At 30.2% G+C, this 9,660-nt stretch overlaps 1 long non-coding RNA gene across 4 annotated transcripts; it reads left to right on the forward strand.

The window, feature by feature from the left end:
- The first annotated feature begins 3,672 nt into the window (after positions 1-3,672).
- On the forward strand, positions 3,673-8,018 carry LOC108344909 (uncharacterized). 4 transcript variants are annotated; one of them, XR_008244974.1, is made up of 6 exons: positions 3,673-4,512; positions 4,597-4,632; positions 4,765-4,858; positions 5,048-7,286; positions 7,365-7,404; positions 7,509-8,017. It is a non-coding gene; the product is annotated as an uncharacterized LOC108344909 (long non-coding RNA). The 4 variants fall into 4 exon arrangements; XR_008244975.1 differs by having other exon boundaries at positions 7,625-8,017; XR_001833597.2 differs by having other exon boundaries at positions 5,048-7,404; positions 7,509-8,018.
- Positions 8,019-9,660: the final 1,642 nt, after the last annotated feature.

Consider the following 9,660-nt stretch of genomic DNA (forward strand, 5'->3'; position numbering starts at 1 on the left):
ATATATATATATATATATATATATATATATATATATATATATATATATATATATATATATATATATATATATATATATATATATATAAAGAAAAGATCTTACATAGTGTTTTCATGGGTTATCAACTTTTATTTTTATCTTATACTTAGTTTTATTATTTGTTTTTCAGTTCATTATTTTCAAAATTTTCTGAATTAAAATTTAACATATAAAGTTATAGTAGTCTAATTTTTATAATAACATAATTTATTTATAATAAATATATAATATCACTTATATATTTAAAAACACTCGTCTACTGTAAATTCTAATTATGTATGGGTGAAAATTTGTTTACTATACATTTTAATTATGATATACAAATTTATTTACTATAAAATTACTGATAAATGTTTATTCAATGCAAATCTCATCATAAAAACATATACTTGTTAAATAGTAATTATTTTAATATTTACTTATAAAGTATGAGATTTCGATATACCCATAATATTCATTTCCACCTTTTTTATTCTTTTTTGGTTTAATTGATTCAGATATCCCTATTTTTGTAGATTCACTTCAATTAGGTCCCCGTATTTTGAAATAGCTCAATTGGGTCCTATTTATGTAAAATTGAACCAATAAAGTCTCTACTGTTAAATTCTGTAGACGGCGTTAAAAGTGATGTCTAGTGGCATGGTGAGGTGGCATTTAATAACCACGTGACACAATAACATTTCATTACGTGAATTTATTTTAAATTTTAAATAAAATCCCTATTATCTCTCCTTCAAGTGCCATGAAATCCGATCGCCTTCACCTTTGCGGTTATTATAAAACTAGTTTAAGAATTGTGAAGATAATTTGAGTGATGTGAGTAGGTTGAGGTTATAGATGAAAAACTCACAGGGATTCCATGGCCACTGAATTCGATAGAGAAATTATCCGGCGATCGAATTTCATGGCACTTGAGGGAGAGGTAACAGGAATTTTATTTAAAACTTAAAATAAATCTACGTAATGAGCTGGTACTGTGCCACGTGGTTATTAAATGCCACCTCACTATGTCACCAGACAACATTTTTAACACCGTTTACAGAATTTAATGACAGAGACTTATTGATTCAATTTTACATAAATAGGGACCCAATTGAGCTATTTCAAAATACGGAGACTTAATTATGCAAAAATAGGAAACTCCGAATCAATTTTAAACAACATCACCGTGTCAAGTCAGCTTACATGTCACTGTGTCACGTCAGCTTACATTTAACGTTGTTCTACCAATTTAACAAAGGATCTAATTACATCAATTTTTCATAATCAGATACTCAGTTGAAACAAAAAATAACTAAGGGATCTATTTAAGAAAATTCACCAAAAATGAAAACGAATTGTATAATTAAACCTTTGATAATTGTTAGGTTTTGATTGGACATACTTTAAAGAGTCTTTTAGAAGTAACCAAATATAACAAGATATATTCCTTTATTGAAATTATTGTATTATTAGATGAATTGATTTTGCCATTATATGTTGTATATGTTATAATAGGTGTGATGTGATTTATATATGGATGTGTAGTTTATATATATATATATATATATATATATATATATATATATATATATATATATATATATATATATATATATATATATAATGTGATGATTTTAAAATAATAATCTCGTCAACTGTTATAATAGCACGTAATACATGAGAAGGTGAGGTTAAAAATGGCAACCACAATTTATTTTCATATATTTTCCTGCTAATAAGTTTGATTATACAATTTTTTTATAATTTTTTATCATTTATAACTTTATTTTATTTTACTTTAATGTTTTTTCTCTCTATTTTATTCATACATTAAACATATTTTATTATTACTTTATTATATATTTTTATGCACTAATGAAATTAAACCCATTAAGTCTCACAAACATATATCATATTTGAATGAAATAACAAATAATATAAGTAATATAAATAATATTTAAATAATTAATTTTGAATCAATTTAATTTAGATTAGTTTCAAGTATCCAACCACAAACTAAATCAAACCATCTGATTGTAAAAAAAATGATAAAAACTTAGTTTTCAGTATATATAAATATAATTATTTAAAATACATGGATCATTATGCATGAATTATTTATTTTCTATAGTTCACCTACTTTATTTATTTTCTCACTTAAAAATGCATGAATCATTCTCCTAACATGAATTATTATCCCACAATATTATGACAATTATATATATATATATATATATATATATATATATATATATATATATATATATATATATATATATAATCTACAAAAACACTAAAAAAAAATGTCGAATCATGATAGTCTTGAAGCCCTTCATTCTGAAATAGCAAAATATCATACGCTCAGGTGTGTTAGATTTATAGAAGAAGGAAACTGCACTGAGGCTCGTAAGGAAAATTTATATGCGAAGGAATCTTTAACCTACTTAGTGGACTCATTTTCCAAACCAACTCAGATAGCGACTCAACCACCACCTCAACAACAGCCGCCGCCCACTTAGAAATAACGGTTTATGGGGATTATGGGTTTATGGGATTATGGTATAATGTTAGGTTATTTTAAGCTTTGTTTTAAAATAAATCTTCTATTTATTTTAATTTCAATAATGCCAGACCGGAATGTTATTTTGGCTTTTAATTGATTATTCAATAAAATATATATATTTAGAGAAATTTTATTTTAAGTATATAGTTTATAACATAATCAAAGAAATTTTTTTTATAAAATGTAGTTGTGCATGTTTAAAATTCAAATACCTACCATAAACAAATATTAAAAGGAAATTATTAATTCACCTAGTATATTAAGTCTTTCATGTAATCTATAGAACATGCTCAGATGCAAAATAAAATTTCTTCAACAGTTTCCACAAGATAAAAATAATTTTACAATAATAACTAATTTTACTCGGTGTTTATTGAAACAAGAATATTCAAAATACAAAGTAATACAATGTTCTATTATATATTAAGAGATCCATAATTTATCTTTATATAACAAATTTATTGGATAAGATTCATTTATATATTTTATAAATTAGTTTTTATCTTTAGTGGATATATATAATTTTTTTACAAAGAAAGATTAAGAAAGATAACAAAATTAAGATATGATCATTTGTCTTTGATGTCCATTATTACATGTTACTATTATAAGACTGGAACTTAATATTATGATTTCCATGGTCTGAATGCGAAAGTTACAATCACAATCGGGCAGCAAGGAACTGGATCCAAAAGACATAAATCAGCAAAATTAAGATTTATCTAGAATTAATCACCAAAGAACAAAGAGGAAATATAAAAATGCCTAGGCATTTTTCATTTTTTTGTCGTTTAGCAGTAGAAGCAGATTCAATATCAACAACTGAATCAAAGCCTGCCCAAAAATAACAGTGAATATATATACAATGATGGGATATTAATTACACAATGTTTATCTGAATAACGATGGAATCTTATATTTAATAATAATGAGCTTTTTATCAAATCTATATAAATGATTTAATATCATTTTCCAATTCAAAATCTTATTATAATAAATTTTATGAATGCTCTTCTTTATGTATTGCTTAACAAATTTTTATATACCTAATACTTGGTTGAATTTTCTAATATCAAGTACTTCTTACAAATTTATAAGTATTAATTTATCTTCAGACACAAGAAGTCGCGTCTCGGGTACTTTCCAAAATATTTCGCACCCAAATTCGCCTCTCCAATGCTTTGTTTCCACCTTCATCAGAGTTCCGAGTATTCTTGACTTTCTTCACTGTGCCGTTTCCATCTTCACCTTCGCGTCTCAACTTCTTCATCTTCAGTCTTCGCGTCTCGACTTCTCCACCTTCATAACGCTTTGTCACTTCGCAATCCCTGGTTTCCTTGCCTTCTCCTCCTCCAAATCCCTAATTCCGAAAACCAAGCATTTTTTAGGAGCTTGTGATTCGCACAGCCTTCGTGTCTCGCCATTTCCATCTCTCAATCTTCGTGTCTCTTCGTTTCCATCTTCACAGCCTTCGCGTCTCGACTTCTCCATCCTCACAGTCCTTTGTCACTTCTCAATCCCTAATTCCCTTGTCTTTCTCTGCTTCAAATCCCTAATTCCCTTGTCTTTCCCTGTTTCAAATCCCTAATTCCGAAAACCAAGAATCATTAGGAGGTCGCCGATCTTGCGATTGGTGTTTTTGAGGAGCTTGCGAGTTGTACAAGGTGGAATCAGTCGTTTACCGGAGCCACTTCTTCTTCACGGCCTCCTCGACGGTATTACTTCGGGTGTGTGTCGTTTGGGTGGTTTGGTGGTGTTTGCTTGGCCATTGGAGTGATGCATATGGTGTGTTTTAAGATGTAAGCTTGTTAAGTTTTGTTAGATATTACTGACTTCAAAGATGCATATGGTGGTTTGGTGGTGTTTGCTTGGCTCATTACTTTGAATCAAAGTTGTTGTTGTTAGATATTACTGACTTCTCTGTGAAGGTAATTTTTCATTGCTTCTCATTTTATTTGCTTTAGCTGGTCATTTACATATATTCTTACTTTATATGTTTTTCCCTTGAACAGTTGCAGAATAAATTTAGATGTTCCCGAAAGATACCGGTGAGTCCACCTTGCTCAGTTCTCTGTCATTCTTGACATGATGAGATTTCAACTTTGCTAGCTTCATTTTTTTTTATGTACTTTTTACTTCATAGTGATATTTTCTTGACTTATTTGCTTCTGTTTCCGTAGTCTTTGAAAAGATCAATATCGGAGGCAACCTTGAAGCGAGTGTCTCGTTTGTTTGGTTCCTTTTCTATCCTTTCTTCACAAGGAGAAACAAGAGGTACTAAAGAAATAAAAGTCAATGTTTAAAGTATGAATTGTTTTATTCAGACATTGCAAATGGATGTGGAGACTACATATTATCTCTTCTCATTTTTTTAGATACCTGTATTTGCCGTAATATTTATGTTGCTAACTTAATATATATAACTATTGCATCATTGATTTTGATTGGTACTTTCTTTTGAAGGAATTGTGCGTCAACAAAGCAGTGCCGCTGAAAGTTTCAATCCTCCAATGCTTAAGAGGAATGCTTCTACTGCATCTGATATAAGTAGCACTGCTTCCCAGGGTGGTCCAACACTTCCAGGTTATACTTTAGAAATATAGGTTGCCTTATTAATCAATAATGAAGATGCTACTAATCCAGCTAAAAGATTAATGTCACATATTACAGAAACTAGTTCCATAATTTTGTACATAAGGAATGTTGAGAAGCTCGTTCTTCAATCAAGGTTATATTACAGTTAACTATTTATTTATTTGAGTTTTAAATATTTTTATTAATATAGATAAAATTCTTAATTAGGCATTTTTATAATATTTTATTTATGCAAGTAAGAATACTTATGTTCATTTTAAGTTTTATTATATTCTATTTTATATATGTAAAATTAAATAGTTATATGTGTTTCGTGGAAACTAATTATACTTTGTTTTGTTAACTGAAAGCAGTATAAAATTGTTATATGTGTGTTATGTTCTATGTTTTGGTTGATCATTCATAAAAGAGACTGTTATGTGTCTTAGAATGTGATTGATTATATTATGTATCTGTGAATTGACTACATGAGTCAAGAAATATACGTGGGAAGTTACTCTGCTTAAGTGTAGAATTAAGACATTTCAGAAATTATGATATGTGTATGGTAGCCTTCAATTGATTAGGAAATGGGTATAATGTCGTAAGCAACATGGTATGAATGGAATGCTATCATGTATAAATTAACTGCGTAATCAGCTATACTGTAATTTTTAGGGGTAACATTGATATTGTTTCATACAACATTTGGGTTAAATAAGCATGCATAAGGTTGTGGGTTGAAATATAATAATGAGGTATAGTGTGTAGTGAAAACTGGTTGCATTGATGACTTAAAAGCATTATAATGTGACTGTAAGGGCATGAATTTACGCTGTTAAAATATAGAATCTTGATGTATATAGTGAAAATTGATTAAATCAAGTTTAATAGACATAAAGTAGTTATTATCAAATTAAACATGCTTGGTTTACCTAAATGAACTTGCTATGTGTCTTATTGGAGGAGTTGCATGATCAAAATAATATTAGGTGTTGTAATGGAAGGAATCTAAGTATTTGTAGCATTTCCTAATAACTTAGAGTTGTTGGTTGTATTGAAAAAAAAAGGCTGCTAGTATACAGATTAAAGATTAGATTATTGATATATCATGCATTCTGGTATTATATAATTCAATGATGATTAAATTGTGAAATGGACCGTAGAGTGACATGTTAGTCTGATGAATGATGTGTATTATGAAACTTAGTTGTGTAAATGGTTGTCCGAGACCTGCAAGTGCTGGAAATTTAATTCTATACGTGTTCAATAATGTGTTGGTTTTGGGTGAAGCTAGCTAAGATTTCCATGATATAAGTATATTTTGATTGCTAAATACTGTTGGTTTCTGTTTTTCATATAAAAAATAAAATCTTCAAATATACCTCTGGAGGTATACTTGTTAAGCGAGACAATTCATTTGAATAAAAAATATTAATTATTAAATTTAACCAAGAATAATCAGAATTATAACATTACACCAAAGAAAAAAATCACCTAAACACTGAGACTGAAATTGCAATGAATGAAATTCACTGCCAATGACCATCTATTGATAGATAACAGACGTATCAATGTTTTAACACGAAAAACTGCAAATTCTGCTATTGATCAGTAAACTCTAATGATAATACATGGTAAAGGTTAAGAGCATAAGGAAATTTTCCCATCACCAATAAAATTATAACACTGTTCGTGCTTATTAGCCTTTACTCTGATAACATCAATCTATAATTTGTTGTGTCAAGGAATTGTAGTTGTTTTTCTTCAATCATGCAGTATCCTGGAACAACGTCCATGCCTTCCGTCGATCACAAAGTTCATCTCTTCTAACTCACCAATTACAACTGATAAATAAAATTTTGGTAAACTAGTTTAATCACTACATAATTTTGAACCTAAACAGCTGCACCGAAATCATCGTCCCTGCAAGATGAGCATTACCATCACTTTGCCATATATTCAAAACTATTAACCACCTTATATTTCAATATTCCAAGCCATGGCAGGGTAAATATATGGACTCTCAAACGACCAACAGGGAAGTTATTTATCATCAACTAAAGACATTACAGGAATTCCCTTGTTAGAAAAGCCTGAGCACACCACTCGCATCTCATCGCCTATTGTAAAGTCCCTACTATTATTTTCCTGCACGATAGAACAGTAACAGGTTAGCAAGTGAATTGAATGGCTCATGGTGCAGACAAAAAGACAATACAAAGATGGATTCCTACCTCAAACCGGTACACTCCTCGAACTCCTCCACCCAAATCCAACACAAACCCCTGTGCACGAATTTGATATACTTTAGCAGTTACTATGGTTCCAACTTCAAGATCTTTTGCAGTTACAGAAGCCTTATCTTTGCAGTCTTCTTAGCATTAGTATATGGCAAGGGACCTGAATGAGAAGTTGAAGAATCGATAACATCTTGAGATTTACGAGATTTTGATTTCGGTGCAGAATGAATTGCATTTTGAGATGGACGTGATTTTGACTTGCGATCCAATTGGACCCCATTATCTACTTGAGGAACTTTGGAAGATTTCTCCTCTTCATCACACTCGGCAGCACTACGTATTACAATTACTGGTACTTGGGAGGTTGGGGATTTTGCTTCACCCGACTCAAGATCACCTAAAGACAACTCAGAAGCAGAATTTTGTTGTTCTTGTACTCTAGACGCATTCCCGTCTGTTTCTTTTGCGGACGTAACAGATCCTTCAGTTACATCATTAGTCTCCAATATTCCAGGACGAGGAAAAGTTGCTTTAAGGGATAATTTGATGTTACCATAAACATCTTGGCCTATGCACATCAAAGAAAGCTTCTGGCCAACAGACACAACCTCTGAAACTCGGGAAACCTATGTATGCAGTCACTAAAGACAAATTATAACATACAAATTGTTTTGCCTGCTATTAGCAGACCCAACACACGACCCTTAACGACAACCAAATAAAATAGTTAAAATCATACATACAGGTTCATATGACAACTCAGAAATGTGGAGTAAGCCTTGGTGGCCACCATTAAACTCCACAAAAGCGCCGTGTTCTTTTATATTGGTGACAATACCTGTGTAGATACCTCCAACTTCAATTTCACGGCCCACAATAAAATCAATCTGACAAACAAGATGGTTGAACTTCAGAATGAAAGCCAATAGGAAATAAATGAGGGTGACATTTGTGATATATAGTAAAGATTGAGTGTGCAAATAGGAAGAGCTAAGGAGTATAATATGTTAAAATACTAAACGGGTTTAGGATGTTGAAAGCCTAAGAAAAAGAAAAATCAACCCAACTAATTATCCACTTAAATAATTTGTATATCTCTCACCTAATTAGTTCATTTTAAGTCTTTCTTATAGTTTAATATAGATTTAATTAACTGTCCCACAGATATGATCCGATCCCTAAATTTTTTATTATCTAAGCTTTTAATTCTTATTATATATATATATATATATATATATATATATATATATATATATATATATATATATATATATATATATATATATATATATATTAAATTTTATTGTAATTTACTCACAAATTCTTAAAGGTGTTACTCCCTTCACCACCATCCATTGCTTCTTCCAACACCCCATTCTTCTTTTATCCCTCTCTTTATTTTTTCATTCATATTTTACTCTTAGTAAAATTTTACGGTTAATATTTTTTAACCTCTACTCACTCCAATCCTCTACATGTATTCAGCGACAACTCTTCTTCCTCTTTATCGTTCGTTCCCTATTTGTTTCATTGTGCTCTTCTTCCTCTTTTTCACATTCCACTTCTTCCTCTCATTCTTTAATTGTGATAGAATTGTGGTCTTAGAGTTTAATGGACTTTCATTAACTAGTGTGTTTAGTGAGAGATTGCAAGTGGTGGTGGAAGTAATTGATCAGTCGTGTCAAGATGGTGTCTGGTGATGGTGTGGTGGTGCTAGAAGGATTCGTCATGAAGGTGCGTAATAAATCCTAAAAAAATAAACATATAATCTTTAAATGGATGTGAGCATCCCTCAGCGGATGTCAACATCCGTTTAAGGGAAAATAGATGTCGATATCCGTTTTGCCTTAAACGGATGTTGACATCTGTTGACGGATGCTCACATCCATTTAAAGTTACATGTTTATTTTTCAGTTTATTTTTATTAGTTTATTTTTTTATATTAATTTTGGAGATATTTTAATAATATAATTTATATGTTTTGATGTATTATTTTTTAATGTATTTTAATAATGTATTTTTGAAGATCTTTATTGTTAGGTTTAATAGCTTATTTTGTCCCAAGTTTTGGTGAGTTGTGTCAATTAAGTTTCTCCTTTTAAAAAAGTGTCAATTGTATCCCCACGTAGTAAAATTTGCCTCAATCAAGTCCCTTCCGTTAAGTATACAGAAACGTCGTTAACTTTTTTACTCTCTCCTCTGCTCCTCTGTGCAAACCGCAGTATTTGTTAGGCCTATATTCAGGTCCTTTTCTTTTAT

The sequence above is a fragment of the Vigna angularis genome, chromosome 8 (assembly GCF_016808095.1).
Source record: "Vigna angularis cultivar LongXiaoDou No.4 chromosome 8, ASM1680809v1, whole genome shotgun sequence".
Taxonomy (NCBI): domain Eukaryota; kingdom Viridiplantae; phylum Streptophyta; class Magnoliopsida; order Fabales; family Fabaceae; genus Vigna; species Vigna angularis.